Source organism: Notamacropus eugenii, chromosome 1 (assembly GCF_028372415.1).
Source record: "Notamacropus eugenii isolate mMacEug1 chromosome 1, mMacEug1.pri_v2, whole genome shotgun sequence".
In the NCBI taxonomy this organism is placed as follows: domain Eukaryota; kingdom Metazoa; phylum Chordata; class Mammalia; order Diprotodontia; family Macropodidae; genus Notamacropus; species Notamacropus eugenii.
The window spans coordinates 109,411,692-109,433,494 of NC_092872.1; the positions used below are offsets into that span (position 1 = coordinate 109,411,692).

The 21,803-nt window shown below is 38.4% G+C and overlaps 1 long non-coding RNA gene across 2 annotated transcripts; it reads right to left on the reverse strand.

Moving 5' to 3' along the window:
- Positions 1–4,311: 4,311 nt before the first annotated feature.
- LOC140505757 (uncharacterized) lies at positions 4,312–12,554 on the reverse strand. Of its 2 annotated transcripts, none has more exons than XR_011967652.1 (3): positions 12,154–12,554; positions 5,945–6,019; positions 4,312–4,743 (listed from the first exon to the last, which is right to left on the reverse strand). It is a non-coding gene; the product is annotated as an uncharacterized lncRNA (long non-coding RNA). The 2 variants fall into 2 exon arrangements; XR_011967651.1 differs by having other exon boundaries at positions 12,002–12,554.
- Positions 12,555–21,803: the final 9,249 nt, after the last annotated feature.

Genomic DNA, 21,803 nt, shown 5'->3' on the forward strand with positions numbered 1-21,803 from the left:
AAAAAAATGTGTTATGACAATTGGATGTTTTTCCCCCACTTTCAAAAAAAATAAAAGCCTAAAGGTAATCCCAGCTCAAGAGTCTTTGCCAGATGACATAGCAATTCATCCTTCTCTCACTTATAAACAAAGGAGAACCTGAGTATCATCCTACATGAATACTCAGTTCTGAATTTTTTTTTTTGGCAATAGAAGTAATTCATTGGTTTCATCTGCTTAGCTTGGTAGCAATGGGTGTATGGTAACATTTAAAGAAAGACCATAACACTAATTCAGCATGCCAAACTAGTTTTTCCCTCTTTAGTTCATTCCAAATGATCTGAACTACTTATATAACAAAGTAGAAACCTTTCTACACACAATAAGACTGAGTCTTTCTGCAAGTGATAGAGAGGGGGAAATCCCACATACATGTAAAGTGAGTGGTTTTCAGTTAAGATAAGCTCAGTTGAGCCCCTAATGGATTCAAGGAGAGACAGACAGACACAGAGACATAGACTTCAATTTGGTTCACTTGGGATGCCTTCTGCTTTCCAGATTACGCTGATTTTTTTTTTAATATTATGGACTCATTCATCAGTACAGGATGCCCATTAAGAAAGTGCTGTAAACAGGTAGGAGAATGTTGCTAATTCACTCCATTTGCTTTAGATAACAAATTTATTGTTAGATACATCTTTAAACACATGCTCAATAGAAGAAATTAATGTGAAACCATTCATTGGACCAAATAGTTTCAGGGAGAAAGTAAGGGAGTCACAACCTAAACTCAGGACCACACAGTGTTACTATTCTGTTTACTTTTTAACCTTATGTAAGTCGTTTCAGATTTTATTTTTGTTTTTGTATTTCTCTCATTTGCCAAATGAGGATTCTGATGCTTCTAACCTACTCCACGAAGCTTGTTTCAAGGATGTTTGTACTTGTTAAATTAATTGAGGTCTCTTGATGGAAAGTCCAAAGTCCAAATACTAGTAATTTCATGCTTTCTTGAAAGAAAACAAGGTTTCAGCAAGATGAATAATGCATTGTAGGCAGTATATGATTCAAGAGCTTAAAAGGAGAATATTAATTTATTGGGCTTGTTTTTAACTAAAGCAGAATGTAAGATGAAGCTCAGATGTTAGGTCTCAGTCTTAAGTCTATTTCTTCCTATTGAGTTGATTTCTCAAAACAAAATCAAGTGCAAGTCATGTCATTATTTCTCTGATGGCATGGTCTTCTTCATCAGCGAAGGATGAACACACACACAGTGTTATTGTGTACAGTGTTCTCCTGGTTCTGTTCACTTCACTCTGCATGGAAGTCATTCTGTTTGCTATTTCTTATAGCACAATACTATTTCATTGCAATCATATACCACAACTGGTGCAGCCATTCTCCAGTTGATGGGCATCCCTTCAATTTCCAATTCTTTGCCACCACAAAAAAACTGCTACAAATGTTTTTGTTCAAATAAGTCATTTTCCCTTTTGTAAAAAATCTTTTTGGTATTCATAGTAGTGGTATTGCTGGGTCAAAGCATACAAATAGCTTTATAGCCCTTTGGGCATAGTTCCATATTGCTCTCCAGAATAGTTGGATCAGTTCATAATTCCACCAACAGTATATTAGTGTCCCAAATTTTCCTATATCCCCTCTAATATTTGTCATTTTCCTTTTCTATTATATTAGCCAATCTGATAGGTGGGAGATGGTACCTCAGAGTTATTTTAACTTGCATTTCTCTAATCAATAGTGATTTAGAACATTTTTTTCATGACTATATAGCTTTGATTTCTTTGTCTGAAAACCGAGGCCCTGAAGTTATTTTTGAATACATTTTGAATTTAAATATATAAAAACAAAAAAAAGAACATTTCCATGTATACAGTATGGCCTAAAAAGAAAAGTCACTATAAAATTATGAGTTTACATTTCAGTTTCGGTTTTTCAAAAATATATAAGTACTACCCATCATTTTCAAAGCTACTTGTGGTTTCTGTGCTCCTGTCTACATTTTTTAAATTCTCTTCTGTACACTTTTTATAGTTTTCCCTCCCCTCCTCCCAACTAGAGATGGCTAGTTACATTACACGCATTTAAGTTTATATGTAAAACTATATTATACAAACTTGTATTTAACCATTCTTTCTCTGGAGGCAGATAGCAACTTCCTTCATAGGTCCTTTGTAGTTAATTTTCATATTTATAATACTCAAAGTTACTTAGAAGAAAAGTATCATGACCCCTTTAAGTTCTCCTGGCTAAACATCACCAATTCTTTCAACTGATTTTTGTATGACATGTTCTCTAATACTCTCATCCTACTAGTTACCTTCTTCTGGATATTTTCCAGCTTTTCTATGGATTTCCTAAAACGTAGGTATCCAGAAGAGAAAACAGTACTCCATGTTGCCTGACCCTGACAGACTTAGTGTTATAGAAAATATTCTGAATATTATGTCTCTCTTAATTTAGCCTAGGGCAGCATAAGCTTTTTTTTAATGCCCTATTACATGTGGTGTCCTATTCATATTAAAGTTGTAGTTCACTAAAACCCCTGGATGTTTTTCACACAAACTCTTATCAAGCCCTACCACCATCATTCTGACTTTGTGAAGTTGATATTTTAAAATCCAAACAGAGAACTATATATTTATCCCTATTAAATTTCATCATATTCAAGCTCTAAACTTCCCTTTTAACTCTAAGTTTCACCTTTTATCCTAGTTACTTGTTTGTTTGTTTGGATCCAGACTCTGTCATCCAATTTGTTAGCCATCACTACAAATTTCTTATGTGATAAACATGCCAGTTATGACTTTGTCCTTCAAGGGACTGATGAAAATATTAGAAAGCAGAAAATCAAGAACAGATCCCTGGAGTACTCCACTGAAGATATCTCCAAGTTGTCATCATCTCGTTAATGACTACTTTCAAATCCAATTATTAAATTAATTCCAAATCAACCTAATGTTATTTTACCTAACTTGTATGTTTTCACCTTATCCATATGCATAGCATGAGAGACTGTCAAATGCTTTGCTGCAAGTAAAGTCTATTATATCAGTACTATTTCCACAATTTACCTAACATTCAGCAAAAAAGAAAATTAGCTTAGTCTGGAATGACCCATCTTGGTCAAAAATAGTAACACTCTGGATTTGGAATCATAGGATATATGGCACAGTGTTAAAAAAAAAAAAATCAAAAAAAAAAACTGACTCGGTAGTTAGAATTCCTACTTTTGATAATTATTATGTATGTAACCTTGGGAAAATCATTAATCCAACCTCTCAAGGCCTTGATTTCTTTATCTGTAATATAAGGAGGTTGTACTATATCACCTTGGAGGTCTCAGTTCTAAGATCCTATGCCCTGGGTCCACTTCTTGACTATGCCATTAACTACCATGGTGACACTGGAAGTCACTTAACCTCTCTGAGGTTTCCTCTTCTTTCAAAAATTTGGTTTCCAGCATCTTTTTCCACTCAAAATCGTATGATCATATGGTATTTGTGGAGAGAGTACTACATAAAGTGTGATGAGACCTAAGTGTTCATTTTTGAATAATAATAGAATGCTGTCTGCAATGGCATCTATAAATCAATCAAAAAGCATTTATTAAGCATCTGCTATATGACTGGTCATATTCTAGGTGCTAGGGATACAAATTTTAAAAATAATATAATTATTGTACTCAAGAAGTTTATATGGTATTGAGGAAAATAATACGTATATAAAAAATGCAGAATTAATTTGGGGGAGGGTCACCAGCTCTTAGGGAAGGTCAGTAAGCTTCATTTAAAAGATATTAATGGGAATGAAGGATTCTAAGGGACAAAAGGAATGCATTCCAGACATGGGAGATAGCTATCAGATTTGATCCTCCACTGAGTGATGAGATTGGAAGCCAGGGTGCAAAGGACCATTCAGAAGCAAGTAAAAGGAGGAAAAATGAAGTTAATAAGGGTGGATAGATTTTTCTAGAAGTTTGATGGTAAAGGGTAAGGAATCTATAAACCTATAGCTTGAGAAGATAGTGGGGTCTAATGAGAATTGTTTTCAGGATAGAAGAGACTTGGGCATCTTTGTAGGCAATAGGGAAGAAACTAATTGATAGGAGAAGAATGAGTATTAAAGAGAAGTGTGGGGCAGCGATAGTGGGAAGAGTTTGATGGAGAAGATAGAAGGGACTGACATCAAGGATACATGTAAAGGGATTGATTTTGGTGAAAAGAAATGTACTTTATCAGGGACCATAGTAAAGGAGGAGACAATGAGGAAAGCCATCAGGTGGTTTTGTAATTCAGCAGTAAATGATATGTATTTTCTCAGTTGTTTATTCTTCATTTTTGAAGAGGACTCATGACATCGTGGAGTGATGTCTCGACTCACACGTGAATTGCATTTAAGTGAGGCAGAGCTGCACAAAGTCATCAACCTCATGCTCTCTTCCAGAGCCATCAAAGTCCAGCGGCAAGACAAAAGTCAGGGGATGACTATCGATGGTCTGTGATGACCTTAGTATCTTCAATGTTTAAAGCTCTAAGCTTTCCACAGCATCTGCTTCAGCCCCCTTCATGGCCATTGGAACAAATTGTTCTCATCTGCCTATTCTGCTAGGGCAAGTCTTTACATGCTTAGAATAGACATCCCACTAACCCACTGATGGGTTTGAGGTCTGTTGGTTACTCAACCTGGTTTAGCCCAGATGCTCCAGCCTGTTGGAGCCACAGCTCATCCATCTTTGGTGTCCACCTGTCACAAGGAATATGGAAAAGATGGTATATAAGGGAAAAAAAGGAAGGTTTGAAATAGGTTTCCGACATAGAGAATTATTTACGGAGGAGTAAAAGGACTGTTTTGTGTGCTCAGTTGGGGTTACGTAATATAAAACTTGTAGTGCAGCTGACTTGATAAACTGCATAATATCCTTTGTCTCTGTTTAGCAGCACACAAGTAGGAGCAGAGGAGGCTGAAAGGGAGCAAGCTAGGATTCTGGTTTAGCAAATTGTGACCAGCAATAGGACAAAGCAACAAGGAATTCAAGAGTGGAGGATGGCATGAATTAGAATTGGTCAAGACTAAGAAGAGAAGTAGCTAGAGCAGGAGCAAAGGTTTGGAAAAGTATGGAAGATCACAGGGGCCAGAAATGGTCCTGGTCAGGAAAAAGAATGAATTTAGAAGGGTGGCACATAAGGAGAGAGGGAATGATAGGAAGCTGAGATCTGATTAAGTGAATTTGGAGTTTTGATCACTGAAGTGGAATATTTGTATATAAAGTTGTGATACAGGGTGTGGTCATTCCTGAGTATAGCTAAAGTGGTGTGGAAAAGTAGGTCATGGGAGCTGAGGAGGCTGAGAAAGTTCAGATAAAGTGTTTCATCACCATATGTTGGTGCCTCCTGGTTAAAAGGACTTAGAAACTGGGATAGAGAAGAAGTGAGAATTACTTGGGAGACATAGATAATTGCTACAAAAATTCTGATTGCGTAATAAATTTGAATGAAGTGAATCTTAAAGGAGGAAAGGTTGCTCACAATAGAAGCAAAAGGAGAATCTAGAAAAACTGAAAGGGACAGTGGGAAGCATGAATAATTCCAATTCAATTTCTATGACTACAATATTAAGGGCATAAAATAAAAAGTGAAGTCAGTTCTGTAGAGAGTGACCAGGGACACAGTGTCAGACCTTCAGGGAGGTCTCTGTGGGTTTGAATATGTGGAAGGAGTTTAAAAGGAAGAAATCTAAAATGAAGGAAAGCATGTTAACTCCAAAAAAAAAAAAAAAAGTGTTCCAGAAGGTACAGTGAAAGAGGTGAGCAGGGTTAGAACGGGACATGGGAGTGGTAGCATTAAAGTGAATGTAAATCACGTAGTCAGATTCAACACCACAAGAGCTGGAAAAGGAAAAATAAGTAGGGTGTATTTGTTAGTAACAGGGGAGTAGGTGAACCCACCTTAAACTGGTGTTCTCTGTAGGTAATGGAAGGTTCAGTCTCCTTGTGTCTCAGGCTCCACATTCAGGTGGCAGTCTGTATAGGGTGAGAGGGGAAGGTTCCTGTAGGTCAGGGGGCAGCGCTTTAGGGCCTAGAAGGCCACTTGTGGCCTAGAGGACAGAGGTTCCCCATTCCTGCCTTAGGTAGTAGTCTGGAATTTGGGGAGGGGGAAATCCATGAGCTGCTCCTATTTCAGGACATTGGGGGTGATAATAATACCTTTTTTGACTCACAGGGCTGTTGTAAATATAAGAGGAGTTCATCCTTGTTTGCTATTATCACCTGGCTTCCCGCCCCACACACTCACCCTGTCAAATTAATTTAATTCCAGACAGCCTAGATTATAATCACAAAATATGAAGCAGGTGTGAAGGAATTCTCTCCAACCCCACAAATGAAGTCACACTTGTTGAATTTATAGTAAACAAGATGACATTTACACCCGATAAATCCCTTTATGAAGTGTGAAGTGAACCTCTTTTGGTCAAGAAGGGATCATTATAATTAGCTGACAAGTCAATGTTGACTCTCAGAGTTTTTAAAAGCTGGAAGAACTTCACTAGTCCACCATTTCAGCAAAGAAGACCTTTCCAACAAAGGAGATAGAGCAGCTCTCAATCTTTCTGTGTCATGGATCCCTTTGGCAGAATGATAAAATCTATGGACTTCTCTTGAGAATCATGTTTTTAAATGCATAAATTAAAATACAAAGGTTTAGAAAGGAAACCAATTATACAGAACTATATTATCAAAATTTTAAAACAAAACAAGTTCAAAGCACCAGTCTAATACCCCCTTAACATACTATTATGGTCTTTTTAAGGAGAGATGCTGTAACTGTAGTTCTATGAGAGCTTTTCTCTATGGAGTTAAGAAGAGAATCTGTGTGAATTTAACTTTGATTTATCGTAGAAATTATGGAGAAGACAGAAAGAAAGAAGGCGAAAAGAAATGATTTCTTGTTTGAACTTTCTTAACTTTTATTTTATGGGAAATATTATAAGGAGAATTTTTTGAGGAGGGATTTGAGATACCTTCATACATTGGGAAGCTTTCTAACACCTATCTTTTAAAGACATTTTATTTGTTATCTTGAGCGAACCAAATTGTTTCCTGAAATAACGAGAAATTATGTGCCATTACAGTGAGGATTGTTATGACTTCAGCTATAATCTTTCTCACTGCTAAAATATTATTAATATTGTGTTATTGATTTCATTGCTAATAAATTACATATTAGCAATGTAAAAATTCCTTCAATCCCCAGAAACTAAGGGACTTCATAGAGATGTAAACACTACTAGGAAAACAAGTTTCTCTAGTTTATTAAATTAATAGTACTTAATGAACTGAGATGAGGGGGCCTCTGCATTTAACTGATTAAGAAATATTTTGAAATTTTACTAAATAATGAAATATACAAACATACTACTAGACTACCCTATAGCTCAAGATGAAAAAGTTAAACATGGAAATGGGTAAAGCAATAAAATATCAATAAGTGAGACTGATGATTCATATAACTCTGTTATACTTAGGGAGATTGTCCTTCCTTAACTACATTATTTCATTCAATTCTTGAAGTGACACAATGAGTTAAGTGATGTAAGTACTTTTATTCCTACTTTACAGAAAAGGAAACAGGTTCAGAGAAGTTAAATAACTTGCTCAGAGTCACACAATTAGTGCCAAAGTAAGGATTTTAACATATATCTCTTCTGACTCTAGGTCTAGCACTCTTTGTAAAGAAAAAGTATAGTCTAGACTGGTGTTAAAAATAGAGATCTGCTACTTTTATTTTTGCAGAGCAAGAGAAACCATGAGGAAAGAGTTCCAACAGTGAGGATTCATTCTCTGCAATACTTTCTCCCTTCTTCCCCAGTCATGCCAAAATGGCCTATATCATAAAGCTATACTACTAATACTCACATATCTATGCCATTTCTGATGACCAGAAAGGGTCTAACAAGTTCCTACCCTTTTGACTAGCCTAGCCTTCCTACTGGTTATGTATATAGGGAGGTTAATCAGAGTACACCTCATCAACTGAGTACCGTCCAGCTCACTTGGGGAAATTACAAGAAATAAGTTATTGGAGACGACAAAGTTTTTAAAGAATTAAAGAAAGTGTAAAAAAGTTTTTATACTTTGTTGTTGCTTTAGGAGGTATAAAGATGCTCCTCCATCTATTTGATGGAATTTTAAGGTGTCTAAGCTACTGGAAGGATCAGTTGTTATACCTCAGCCAGCCAGCCAGCTCTATAGACTGCATATAGTATCCCTATAGGCTTCATTCCCAACAGTTTAGAAGATGGTGAGCAATGGAGAGAATCATTCTTAACTTCAACCTTTTGTGTCATTTCCAGAGGTGGGGAGAGGTGATTTCTGCATTGTGCACCCTCCTCCCCCAATGGCATCTTGCACCAGAATCACTTGCTCAATAAAATTTGCTGCATTCAACAGAGAACAAGCCTCTCAGAGTCCAGCTGCAGAGTCAAGGGGAACTACAGAGAGCAGTAGGAACATGAACCCAGATGAGCAACCTCAGCGGAGGTACTACATTAGGTGGAGCACCATGAAGACGTTATAAAAAGAGAAAAGACATTAGGACCCTAGGGTACCAGAGAGGTGAGTTACCTTGGCTGTGAATATCCGTTTGCTTGTAAGATGTCTCTGCTGATCCCTCTAAATGCTTGTGCCTTCCCTCTGAGATGAAAATTTATTCACTCTCTCTCTCCTCCCTCATTTCCCCTTCTCTCCTCTCTCTCAATATAAATATGTATATATATATGAAATGTGCATGCATAAATGTACATATATATATATATATACACATACACACACATAGGTATATTTTTTCAAGTGTGTCTGATCTTTTGACCCTATTTGAGGTTTTCTTGGCAAAAATTCTAGAGTAGTTTGCCTTTGCCAGCTCATTTCACAGTTGAAGAAGTAAAGGTTAAGTGACTTGACCAGGGCTAGTAAGCGTCTGAGGCCAGATATGAACTCAGAAAGATGAGTCTTCCTGACTCCAGGTCTTGACATTCCATCTACTGCATCACCTAGTTAATATATATGTGTCTCTGTGCGTGAGCACATGTGCACACACATGTGTGTATGTGTGTATATATGTATTGTATATACATATATATGGATGGATGGATATTATTCGTAAGTAATTGTTTGTATTGCCCCCCTATTGTAGAGCTTCTTGACAGTAGGGATTGTTTTGACCTTTGTTTGTATCACCAGCACTTAACACAGTGCCAGGCACGTAGTAGTTGTTTAATAAATGCTTGTTGATTTGACTATTAGTCATATGTTATCATGAATGTTTTTCATGTCACCCTGTTAGAGGTATTTTTCTTAGCCCTTCGCCAGATGTGACTAGTTAGCTTTCACTTTGCGTGCAAATGCCACATTTTCAAAGGTGGATTTTATTTTCCGGATTAAATTCAAATAATGTAACAAACCATGGAAATTCATTTGCGCTTGTGTGCTCACCTCTCTCATTTTTAAAATCCAGAAAAAAAGTTAAAAAATAAAAACTGGATGATATCTAATTCATTACAAACATACCATATTATGGTGCTCTATGTGTAGGCTCTGTCTCCTGATCATGAAATAACAGGAATGGGAATTTCTTTGTGTTATTCTTTGGAAAAGAAGTGAGCATTATAGTTATTTGAGTGTCCTATAATTCCCTTTTCTCTGTGTGTATACACACATACATATACACACACACACACACACACACATATATATATACACATATATGCATGTATATGTGTATGTATGTATATATGAATTAAGGGAGTCCTCAGGATAGTCTGTAAAATGAGGGACTTGGACCAGATGACCTCTGGAGTCATTTCCACTTCTTGATGTTAACAATTCTAGAGTTTCATCATGTAGTGATGAACATATTGGCCATCAACCAAATAATTTTCTCTGAGAAGGACTTAATAACTAAGGTGAATCTAAGTATGGGTTCACAATATTTCATTTAAAAAACATGAGTGAACATGTTGCTCACCTATGTGTACTGCTAATTCAAGCCTTGTAATAAAAGTATGTGGTAATGCATATGTAATATTAATGGTAACAGCTCACATCTGTATATACCACCTAGTAAATCATTATTATGGGAAATGAAAAATTCCCTTCCTTATTGAGTTCCCCTTGTAAAATGGGGGTTTCCAAATTATATGTTTTTTAAGACCCTAAATCCAAGCTTCTGTATTTGAGTATTGAAACTGAAAAGGGAAGGATTTACACCAAAGAATTCAAGATTTTAGAGGTAGTCTGACCCAATAATGGCCCCATTAGTGGTTTCTCTTTCTTGCTATCAGGAATGCTAGCAAGTAAATCTGTTTTTTTTTTTTTTCCTTTCAGTCTTCTTTTGTTTGTATGTTACTACACCAAAATCTAAAATGAAGTTTAGAGGTAAGTTGAAGAGACAGAAGAAACTTTCAGTATATGTTAAAATGGGCTAGATTTTTTTTTTAAATTTACATTCAGACATTTATTATTTAGCTGAGGGATTTAAAAATAGAAACAGCTAAAACTGAAACTTAGTACCTGGCTAGCCTCCGTTCTTTTTTAGCAAGATAGGCATTTTGCCAGGAATGTTTGAAGTTTCGGGTCAAGTGACATCCTGCTCCCAAACCAGTGAATCGGCATACTTTTCTGAACAAGTATTGTAACTCTGAATGTTGTCTTAGATTTAAAAAAAAAAAATCTGCCATAAAAACTATCTAGTTAAAGTAGTTAAATTTGCATCAAGTGTAGAAGAGAATTGGGGTGGGAGAGTGTCCTCTGTTAGGACTTAAATAGTGGGACCAAAGACTATTATTAATGAACAAGCTACAAACATTGCATCTATGTCAGAGTCTTAACTAGGGATTGATAACTGAACATTAAAATGTATGTGGGGGTGTGTGGGGGTATTATACACACACATATATACATACAGATATATGTGGGGAGGGGAGAGAGAGGGGAAGAGAGAGAGATGCAGTTAGGTGGTACAGTGGATACAGCACCAAGCCTGGAGTCAGGAAGATCTGAGTTCACATATGACCTCAGATACTTGCCAGCTGTATGACTTTGTTCAAGTTGCTTGACCCCTATTTGCCTCAGTTCTTCATCCATAAAGGAGACACCCTGGAGAAAGAAACGACAAACCACTCCAGTATCTGCCAAGAAAACCATGGACTTTGTGGGGTCACAGAGAGTGCGACACGACTGAACAACTATCTATATGTATGTATATGTATAGATACAGATATACATACATATATAGCACTATTTCAATATAAGTGGTTTATTTTATAATACTATGTTTTATTTTATTATTTAAAAACATTATTCTGTGGTTTCCATAAGCTTCACCAAATTTCCAAACGGCTCCATGATACAAAAAAAGGCTAAGAATCTCTGCTCTATATGTATAGTTCCATTTCTCTTAATTCTGCAATTGGAAAGCCAGAAAAATGAACACGATAAAGGAGCACTCATACTGAGTGAGGCTTGAACAATATCCAATAAATAACGACTGCTTATAGGAAATGACGTGATGTTTTTGCTTAAATGGACCAATGTACCTAGAGTTCACAGGACTTTTAGAATAGGGAGGGACCTTAGAGATCATCGAATAGTCCAATCCCTTCATTTTACAGAGGAGGACACTCAGCTTAAGTGACCTGTTCAGTGCAGTATGAGTGAAAATAATAGGCCCAGACTCAAACCCTGGACTCTGGATTATAAACAGTGTTCTTTCTACCCTATCACATTTTCTCTCCCTCTCTCCCCTCTCTCTCTCCCTCCCTCCCTCCCTCTCCCTCTCTCTTCCTCTCTCCTTCTCTCCCTCTCTCCCTCTCTCCCTCCCTCTCTCCCTCCCTCTCTCCCTCTCTCTCCCTGTCTACCTCTCCCTCCCTCTCTCCCTCTCTCTCTCTCTCCCTCTCTCTCCTCCCCAGATAAGAGATCTCAGTTAACAATGAGCATTTCAGTGCCTACTGTATGACAGCCCCTGATGCATCCAGTCACAGAACTTCTCCGTAAGATGCGTTCGTCTCCGCAGTAACAGCTCACAGCAATCACAGCCAACACTTACATCACGTCACTGAAGGTCTGCAAAGCCCTGTACAGATGTCTCATTTTATACTCACAGCAATGCTAGGAGGCCGATGCTATCATCATCCCCTTTTTACATAGGGGGACACTGGGGCAGATGGAGGTTAAGTGACTTGCCCAGGGTCGCAGCTAGTAAGTGCCTGAAGAAGGACTTGAACTCAGGTGTTCCAGATTCCAGGTCCGGCCTTCTGTCCGCTGAAATGCCTAGCTGCTTCACCGGCCTCTAAAGTCCCTTCCAGCTTCAAGTCTATGGCTGCAGCCCTATGATGGTTTTCTACCTGGCCTGGCTGTTGCAATCACAGCTTTAGCCCCTTCCAGCGTTTTACTCGTTGTACCTTACAGGATTTTATTTTCTCGAGTCGAGAACGAGCCGCGTGATCGTTACCTGTAGATGCATGTAGATGCGCTGCCACCTGCAGGACACTTTGCTACATGGGAACAGTTTAGGGTTTGGTGCGCTTGAATCGTGGGATTTTACACCTGAAAAAGACTTCGGAGATCACCTCATCTGAATTCACATTTTGTAGAAATGCGAGGCTAAAAAGATGAAGTGGTTTGTCCAGTGGCACACAGTGCATTGGTGTTAGACGTAGCATGAGATTGAAGGTCTGTAGGGTTTTTCCACAGTCAATAGTCTAGAAATAATATAGTATATTTTTGTCACGTGGGGATTGCTCTTTTCTACTCTGACGACTTTGTTTCTTCCACCGAGACAATATGACTCAAGACATCCTGTAATTGTCTAGACTTTTAAATAATTAATGTAAATAATTCAGTTCTACCAATATCTGCTGCCCCCATGTGGTCAAGTATAACACTAGGGAATTTAGTTTTTCCTGTGCTAAAATGAACTAATAATAGGTCTGTGATTTTAATGCTTGCTGACATAGGGCCCAGTCCTTCTACAACTTGGTAAGGAATCATCATGAACTGCTATGGTCAAAAAAATTTTTTTAATCTTGTCAATTTTTCTAGTGATGAACTTAGTTATAGCAATCACTTATTGGAAAGCCAGAAAAATGAACATGATAAAGGAACAGTAAAAGTTGATTCTCAGATATATTCTTGTTCCTACGTTCCCTATTTCTCTGAATGGTATCTATCACTCTCCTTCCAGATTCACAACCTCAGTGTTATTCTTGATTCCATACTCTGTCCCACCCACCATAAGCTGCCAAGCTTGTTCATTCTGCCTCCACAACACCTTTTGCATCTCTGCTTTCCCTTCTTACCACTCATATAACCATCACCTTAGATCAGACCTTCATCATTTCCCATCTGGATTATTGCAACAGGCTACAAATTAGTCTTCCTATCTCAAATTTCTCCCTCTCCTATGCATCCTCTACCACAGGTGCCAAAGTGATATTATTAAAGCACAGGCGCCAGGTCATCTCCTGCATTTGACAAGCTCTAGCAGTCTCTAAAGTCAAATGCAAATTCCTCTGTTTGGCATTTAAAGACCTTCATGTATTAGTACATGACTCCAGTTTGATTTTCCAGACTTAAAATATTTTCATGAACATGAAACAAAACAATTTTCATGAAAATTGATCCTATGTGTTCTTCACACATGACGTTTTATCACTTGTCTCTCTGTCTTTGCATAGAGTCATCTCATGCCTGGAATCTACTTCCTCCCCACCTCTTCCTTTTAGAATCTCTAGTATAATTCAAAGCTCAACTTGAGTCACTTCCTACTTGAAGTCTTTATTGATCTCCCCCAAGGTTATTACTTTCCCCCATAATTATCTTGTATTTACTACATTATACTTACTGAATATAATACTACCTTGTATTAACTTTGTATATATCTTGTAATCTACTTAGTACTGTGCAACTCTCTGTCCCAAAATGGAATAAATTTTGAAGGCAGAGATTGTACTTATTTTTATCTTTGTTTCTCCAGAGCCCAGAAGAGAATCTGGCACAAAGGAAGAACTTAATAAGTGCTTGGTGATTGATTTACCTAGAAGAAGTTACTTCATGGTAGACTGACCATGAAACCCTAGACAATGGGGTAAAGAGAGGGGACAATGAGGTCTGATGATCTGGAGTTCATGTGACGTAGTAGAAGGGAGGTCACATCAGATGTTGAGGGCTGGAGGACAAGAACAGTGGGTCAGAGAAACACCAGGGAGAAGATGCATGGCTCCTTGGATATTAGATACCTATTTGACCCATCAGTTATACTTACTTAAGGAGTACAAGTGTTGTCAGCACTTTGTAAATTTTAGTATACTGGAGCAAAGCCCCTGTTATCCCACCCTAGTTATATCTCTGGGGGGAAATTGATGTTTGTCCTTCATTCTGGAAGAGGACCAGTGTTATCAGGAGGGTGATGTCTTGACTTGCAAGTGAATTGGGTTTAAGTGAGGCAGGGCTGTGCAAAGTCACTAGCCTCATTCTTTCCTCCAGAGCCATCTGGGCCCAATGGCAAGATATAGTTCAGGATGACTGAAGATGGTCCCAGATATAGTGGGCTAAGCTAAGGTCTTTCCCAGGTCTCAGTTTGTCTGAGACACCCATTCAGTGATTAAGGCTAACTCAAAGCAATTTCCATCTTAGTGGAGCCTCCTAGAGTTCAGAATCTGCTGACATCTCCTTCAAGAACCTAGAGTTCCCTCTATACCATGATGAGGCATGATAGCAAAAATGGTAAAGAACTTTAAAACCCTGAGACTAGCAAAAAAAAAAAAAATAGTTCCGTGATGAATGTAAGTAAAGAAATGAACAAATAAGAAATATTTATCAAGAGCATTTTCTAGGCACAGTACTAAATAGTGGAGATACAAATGAAACCAATTAAGTAATAAAGACATTCCTCAACCTCAAGGAGCTTACATTTTTAGGTAGAAGACAATACATAAAGGAAAGAGAGACGGTGGTACATGCGTACACCTTGAAGATAGACAAGAAGTGATGAGGGTGCATGGTTCTGGGTCAGATAGGGAAAAAAGCTGATTTATCTGAGCCCAGGCAGTGTCCCAGGAACAGAATCCTGGTTGTGGTGAGAGAGAATTGAGGAGGATGGTTAGAGATCAGGCAGCATGGTTTGGAAATGGTCAGACAGGTGATAGATCCAGAGTAAATGTCCTTCATTTTCAGAGAGGACCAATGACATCAAAGGTAATTTCTTGACTCATGTGTGAATTGGATTTAAGTGAGACAGTTGCACAAAGTCATCAGCCTTACTCTCTCTTCCAGGTCATCAAAATCCCGTGACAAGACAAAATTCAAGATGACTAGCGGTGACCCAGGATGCAGTGGATAACTTCTGTGTCTTCAAAGGTCTGACCAAGCTCTAGGCTCTCCACAGCCTCCTTCAGTAGCCTTGTCTGCCCATTCTGCCAAAGGAATTCTTCTCATGCCTGAGGTAGGCACTCTGCTAACGGATGCCTTTGAAACCCATTAATTACTTTCAACCTAGTTTAACCCTTCTGCCAAGATGGTTTACCAGGGTGTGACTGCTTTGCATGCTACAGCTTCTTGGAGCCAAGGGTGAGAGTTGAGTGACAAGTGGACACCAAAAGTGGATCACATCAGAGATGTTAGTCTTCTTTGAACACCCCATAGACCTCAATCCGTGCAGAAGGGGCATGTCATCCACCAACACCAACTGGGACTCCTAGGGCAGTAGCAAGAGCATCTCAGGAAGAAATCAGAGGCATGCCAGGTGGGTCAAACTACTGTCACCATATCCCCTCAGACCCCAGTAGAGACAGCTCATACCTCCTTGACACTGAGGACTTTGTTACTTTTTCTATTTGTATTCCTAGTGTTTACCAATGTATTTACAGTACTTAACACATATTAAGTACCTAAGAAATGCTTTTAAACTGATATATTCATTCAGTCAAAAATGTCACAGTCTGCCTACTTTATGGAAACTGAGTAAAAGTCTTTATTAGTGATTACAGTCAATGACCGAGCTATGGAATCAAGGAAAGTTTATTGAAGTTTATTATAGAAGCAGAAAATGTGAGAAACAGAATGAAAGTAAGATGATGCACCAGAGCATTGCTTATGAAAGTTACAAAACTACTGTGACCAGGTCCAATATGAATTCTGGTGCACTGGAAAAAATTCTGGGCTTGGGCTTATAGGTTTGAATTTTGAGACAAGCCACATAAACTTTCAGAGTCTCAGTTCCCTTATCTATAAAAGCGAGGGGGCTGGTTGTACAAATGGTCACTGAGCTCCCTTCCAGCTGTAACACCTTGTGAAATTCATCCTATATTCATTTCAGCTAGGCTGATTATTGCTATGTCATATGTTATAGTGTTTTCAAGAAACTTTAAACACTCATTGTAGGGTTTACTACTTGTTTATTCCTGTACACTGAAAACTGGTTTCTGTTCCACTCTATTGAAATTCTTCTCTCAAAAGTAACCAAAGACCTCCTAATTAATGGTTGCATCATTTTAAGAATTCAATTTAAATCTGACCATTCTTAAGACTTTAACACTGTTGACTGTTTTCTTTTTAATATTCCTTCCTTTTCCTATGAAACTTCACCCATCCAATTTTCCTCTCATTTCTTTGACTGTTTATCTGTCTCTTTTGCTTCCTTCTGAGCCCTAAATGGGGGTCTCCCCTAAGTCTTTGTATTTGATCCCCATCTCTGACTAAGTCAGAGGACGTTGATGTGGATACAAATGGTGCCCTATAAGGGTCAGTAAGGGTCACTTTCCCAGATCCTCTGAGGGGGTTTGAGGCTTATTCTATAGCCCACCCTATAACTTGAGGGTATCCTAATGTCCTTTCCCCCTTATTTTGAAATATCATACAACTTGTGCCAAAAGAATTGCCTTTGTCCCCCTTATTCTGTGTTCCCTATCCTGTCATTCATCATCCTCATCCTGTGTCATGACTTTTCCTTATCTTGCAAGCAATCACCTTCCTTACCTTGTTTAAACTTATCCTGTCCCTAAAATCTGCAACCCTTATAAGAAACTTCAAAATTGCATCACTTTCTGTATATGTCTGGTTCTTTTCCTATATCAGTGTCTTTGTTTAGCTCCTTGCTAAATCTCAGGTCCCTGTGCTTTTGCATCATTAAAGCTCCTCACTGTGTAAAGAGAAGGTCTACATGAATTCTTTCACACCAGAACCAGCTGTGACAATTCTAAATTTCATCAGAAGTAATGTTATTGATCAAACAATACAGGTTGTGCTCATGGTCAATCCTTCAAGAAACTGGGACATTTCTAATAGAAGGGAACAGTAAGGTATAAGGCAATCCTGGAAAGGAAACTGTTCTTGGAGGAGAAAGAGCAGGAGATTTCTCTTTCTTATCCCTCAGCCCCACCAAAGATCATGTGATATAACAGGGGAACTATTCCCTCATTAGGAAACACCCATTCTAGCATTTGGAAAGTGTTTGAGGTGCAATTGAGAGAGCAGAGAAACTCAATCCCCAGATGAAAAAGAAAAAAAGTTTCAGAAATGGGACCTCTAGAAGCAAAAATTAGAACCAGCACATGCTCTCAAGAGAGCACTAGCCTTGACTCTAAAAAGTCAAGCTTCACTTCAGAGAGGAGCAGACCTTGGGAACAAAGTTGGGTGACTCATGCAGCAGAAATGCTGCAACCAAGTGAGTTTGATCAGAGTTCCAGGAGGGAAGAAAGGACCTCAGGGTCTTGGGGTCTCCTGCTGTACAAGCATTTTGAATTGCCTTGGCCACATGTGTTTCTATTGCCTGTGCTTTACTATCATTGTACTCTAAGTCTGGCATCATTCTTTCCATGGATACTTTGTCTAGCTCTAAGAGTGTGTGGAGTGAATGTAAATGCTTTGAACTATTCTACTAGCTGACCATTATTGTGAACCACACCAGAGGCATTTCATGAAACATAGTTCTAGAAGTAACCATCTAAAAGGGTTATCTTCCCCTCCCTCACTCCAGAGGAACTCAACTTTGAGTATGAATTGGGAAAATATTCCAGAGAAAGTGTTAAGATTATATTCTTTTTTTTAGCAATTTCACATTTTTCTATGTCTTTACCAACTACTTCGTTATAGATGACTCCCAATTCTGTCTTTAATTCTTAACCTTTCTCCTAAGTTCCAGACACAACCCCAGTTGTATATAGAAGGCTACCCCCAGGATGTTCTGCCAGAAATTCAAACTCAACATGTTCCAAACTACACTAATTATCCTAAGATTGTAGAGGAAACAAATCCAGGGGTCATCTGGTCCCAATCCCTTATTATACAGAGGAATTAACTGAGGCCCAGAGAGGATAAGTGACTTGTCTAAGAGAACACAGGTAATTAAGTAACAGAGTCATGTCCTAAGACTTTAAATACAGCCCTTTTCCCACTGTACCATGATCCTCTGTTTCTAAAAATATGCAGCTTCTCTTGGTTTCTCTATTTCTGTTCTTGGTACCGTCATTCCACCGATATTCAGACTAACAATTCAGTTAAATTAAAAAAAAATTATTAACGACTTAATAAGTAAGAAAGGTATTGCACTAGGCACTGGGGATTTAAAGACAGAAAAAAGTGTCTGCCTTTAAAAAAATTTATAAGATAGCAGACTAAGGATTTTGTATTTTCTCCTATAAAAATAACAGGGGAATGACGTGGTCAGTACTCTGCCTTAGGGAGATTATTTTGACAGGCATGAGAAATATAGACAGGAGAGGGGAGAAGGCAGGCTGCTACAATGTGATTAGGGTCAGAGCTAGGGTGGTTGTAATGTTTATGGAGATAAAAGGTATTTATATTCCTTGCTTCCAGTTCTGCTTTCACTCACTCCTCAATCTTTTGCAGTTTGGTTTTCAACCTCATTACTCAAACTAAAAACTACTCTTTCCAAAGTGACTAACAATCTTTTGTTGTTGAATTGTTTTTTAGTCATGTCTGACCCTTTTGAGCCCCATTTAGGGTTTTCTTGGCAAAGATACTGGAGTGGTTCTGTCATTTCCTTCTCCAGCTCATTTTATAGACGAGCAAACTGAGCTAAACAGGATTAAGTGACGCTCAGGATCATGTTAGTAAGTATCTGAGGCTAGATTTGAACTTGGAAAGAAGTCTTCCTGACTCCCAACCCTGCACTCTATCCAGTATACCACCTAGCTACCAACAGTAAGTCAAATCTGAGAGTCCTTTCTCAGTACTCATCCTTTTGGACTTACTTCCTGCATTTGACACCACTCAGAACCCTTTCTTTTTGGCAGCTAGATGGATCAGAGCGCATAGAGTGCTAGTTCTAGAGTCAGGAAGATCTGAGTTAAAATCCTGTTTCAGAGACTTAGCAACTGTATGACCCTGGGTAAGTCAATTAATTTGTTTTTCTCAGTTTCCTCATCTGTTAAGGGGGCATTATAATAGTAACTACCCTCCATGGTTGTTGTGCGAAGAAAATGATATAATATTTGTAAAGTACTTTGCAGACATTAGAGCACTATATAAACATTAGCTCTAGTTATTAGTTATACACCTTCCTCTCTGGGTTTCTGGAACACTATTATCTCTTGTAGTTTTCCTTCTACCTCTCTGACCGTTCCTTCTCAGTTTCCTTTCCTGGGTCACACTCCCAAATTATAGGTGTTCCTCAAGGTTCCATCCTTGGGATTCTTTTCTTCTCTCTCTATACTCATTTTTTTTGGTGACTTCTTCAGTTCGCATGGATTTAATTGTCATTTCTAAGAAGATAAATCATAGGAATATATCCAGCCTTTCTCACTCCTGAACTTCAGGCCTGCATCAACTACTGCCTATTAGATGATTCTAACTGGATGTCCCCAGAAGACATCTCAAACACAATAATATATCGAAAGCAGAAATAATATTTTCATCAAAATGCACCCCTTTCTAAAATGTACCTATTTCTATCAAAGGCATCACTATTCTTCCATTCACCTAGGCTTAGTCTTACCTTCAACTCTGCAGTAACTCTATATGCCCAATCAGTTGTCAAATTTTATAGTTAAATCTTGTTTCAACCTCCACAACATCTTTTGCTTCAGAATCTTTCTTTTTCTCCTCACGTAGCCACAACATCAGTTCTGACTCCTTACCACTTCTTGCCTAGATTATTAAAAAACTCTCCTAATTGGTGTCCTAGCCAGGAGTTTCTCCTCATTCAAATCCATACTCCATACAGCTGCCAAAGTAACTTTTCTTAAGGTTAGCTCAGATCACAACACTTCTTGCTCCTCAATCAACTCCAGTGATTTCCAGTTGCCTAGAAGACAAAATAATAACTTGGCCTTTATCTTTCCAGTCTCTTTAGAGATTTTGCCCTTTCTGTACTTTACGTTCTAGCCAAGCTGGCCTTTTCTGTGTTCTTCACACAAGCACTATATCTTCTGTCTCTAGGCCTTTCTACCGGCCATTCTCAATGTCTGGAGCATACTCCCTTCAAAGCATGGCTAAGCACCCCATTCTACACAGAGGCTTTTGATCCCCCTCCCCATTTCTCCCAATAGCAAGTGGCTTCCTATAACTTTTTTGTTTATTCTGTAGATGCATATAGAAACACATTTTCCTCCCTGATACGATGCAACTCTGAGAATAGGGACTGTTTCATTCTTTATACTTATGTCCCCATACCTAGGGTGATTGGCACATAGAAGGTACTTAATAAATGCTTGTTGATTGATTGATTGATTACCAGTGGCCTGGCTTTGGGTTGGGTTTCTGAGAAACTCTTTCTTGAACAGATTCATGAGCTTGTACAAAAAAGTACCAAAGTGTTTCTTGGACTAAATTTCTAATTTAATCCTTAACTCTAATGAACAAACCTCCAGTCTCTAAGCAGGCTGTAGTTACAATAAACAAGGTAACACAGGACTTTTTTTTTGTACTTCATATATTAGGGTATCTTAATTGACTAGGGCTAGGAAAGGCCTAGCACACTCTTTCTAGAAGCTGAATAATTATTGGGAAGAGATATAGGGATAGTAAGTTGAGAGGATGGAAGAATTTTTTTAAGAATATAGAACTGAGTACATTCATAAGCAGCAAGGAAGGAATTTGGGGAAAGAAAATAGAGAGAGAGAGTGAGTGTGTGAAAGAGAAAGAGAGAATGTGTGGGTATGTGGGTGTGAGAGAGAGAGAGACAGACAGACAGACAGACAGAGAGACGTATAGAAAGACAGAGACAGAATGGTCAAATGGTCAATGACACAAGCTCAAAGGGGAAGTTTGAGGTTCCAGGGCAAAGGGTAGCAGTAAGCTTTGGCAAAGAGAAGGCCCACTTCATCGGGAAACTGAAACCAAGCAGGAGAGGAAGGAGAAAGATATAGATTCTGAAGTCTGAAGTAGAGGAGATAGAAACTGTTAAGGTTAGATTAAAAGCCTGAATCTTCTCAGTAGAGAAATATAAAAGGTCTCTTTCCTGGGAGAGACTTGGACTGAGGGTAGAGTTGGGAGCCTGAAGAAACAGGAGTCAGTATGACTCCTGTGGGGAATGTGAAAGAGTGATAATCCAAGGTGAATAAAAGAATTGCTGTGGCACAAGAGGGCCAACCTGAATTACATAGCATGAGTTTGTAGTGGACCTAGAGGCTCTGATTTGGAATAAGTTAAAAGACTTGGAACAGGTGCTGCTAAAAGTCCTACAGCCAGAGTGAGTAGTTTAAAAAGCACTGGAAAGAGCCACTAATGAAGCAGCTAGGTGGATCAGGGTAAAATAGGGTGGTCAGTTCATAATCCTGCTTTATTATGATTA